The sequence below is a fragment of the Saccostrea echinata genome, unplaced genomic scaffold (assembly GCF_033153115.1).
Source record: "Saccostrea echinata isolate AGI-Se365-2 ecotype Australia unplaced genomic scaffold, CSIRO_AGI_Sech_v1 ptg000030l, whole genome shotgun sequence".
NCBI lineage: Eukaryota > Metazoa > Mollusca > Bivalvia > Ostreida > Ostreidae > Saccostrea > Saccostrea echinata.
Genome location: NW_026889779.1, coordinates 16,598,003 through 16,599,418, shown reverse-complemented (window position 1 = coordinate 16,599,418; position 1,416 = coordinate 16,598,003). Strand labels below are relative to the sequence as shown.

Here is a 1,416-nt window from a genome sequence, read left to right as displayed (position 1 = left end):
CTAACCAGTTGGGATTAGGCTAATTACTTACAGATGTGTTGAGCAAGTTTAGGAACGACTTATCTGTAATGTTGTAAACCTTTCTAAGAACGGCTTATCAGTTTATATCCGGTTTCTCTAGAGCAGTTCTATTATCCACCCTAATCTTTAAAATAAAAGTATAATTCATATAGAAAAAACATCTTGTGTAAACATAAATGAATTTTTGTTATTGTATTCTTTAACAATACAGAATTCTTTTTTCATCAAATTTACATAATGTACTGATCTCTCAGAAATGATAAAACCGTTTAGGTAACAAGGGGGTTATAAACAACAGCATTATTTATATCCAAGTATTTGCGCCAATTTTAAACCACCAGGAAGGTCATGCCAGGAACAAAGAGATTGGAGAAAGTGGCAACGAAGCACAGATGGTGAAGAGGTGATTATTTTGAAATACATTGCATAACATTAGATTTTTTTACCTAAAAAAATAAGACAGATGCATTTGCTTGATTTGCAGAGCCAGATGTTCATGATTGAAATGGGTCAGTATGACATTGAGTATGTTCTTATGTTTTTCTTTTTCCAGATCATAATCCATAGGATAAATCAGTTGGGCGATCAATTGAATGATGAAATAGTCCATAAATACTTGAATTTAAGTGAAGAAAAGATCTTGCGAGAGTCAAATGACCAGAATTGCAGCATTTTCCATAGATGCATGCCAATGAACTGCAGCTGTTGAGTGTAGCATCAGGAATGAAGTGTATTTTCAATGCCAGGAGTTATAAAACATGAAAAACATCTTTTTGTGAATATTTCTATGAAAATGTGATTGGAGAATATAATAAGAAATGTGAATGACAAAACTGCTTGTGAATTGCATCTTTTGTGCCAAATAAGGAGTACAGAGAATGGCAGGATTAATCGGCATGATTCTCAATAAAGTGATTTCACTGTGATTATTGGAATGTTGCAACTGCTGACTAAACTAATATGTCAATCTTGTAGGTTAAAATACTGTGAAACAGGAAAAGTTAATGTAAATCTAACATGTGATGTGACTGTGATTTGAAACAGTAAATGTTTGATTCTGATTTTTAATCATTTCTCATTCACATTTAAGCATACTGAAAAGTATTAATAAAATAAAAATTGTGTATGATTGTAAGCTTAATTTGTCTGATCTTTTTTGTATGTATTTATATGCACTTAGACTCCTAGTAATCTATGTACTAAAGTACTTTGTACTTTTATATTTATGTTGGTTGTAGTCCCCATAGCTGTGATAATATTTAATTTGAAATGAATATTTAAGGCAGGCGTATTTTTTATACGGGCGTATTCATTTTACAGGTGTATTTATTTTACGGGCGTATTTTTTTTTTACGGGTATGCTTGATATCTAGGTGTAATTCTATTTTTAAAATT

At 31.1% G+C, this 1,416-nt stretch overlaps 1 long non-coding RNA gene across 1 annotated transcript; it reads left to right on the top strand.

Annotated features, from left to right (window-relative positions):
• Nucleotides 1-351: 351 nt before the first annotated feature.
• On the top strand, nt 352-1,162 carry LOC133196456 (uncharacterized). Its single transcript, XR_009722350.1, has 2 exons — nt 352-424; nt 575-1,162. It is a non-coding gene; the product is annotated as an uncharacterized LOC133196456 (long non-coding RNA).
• Nucleotides 1,163-1,416: the final 254 nt, after the last annotated feature.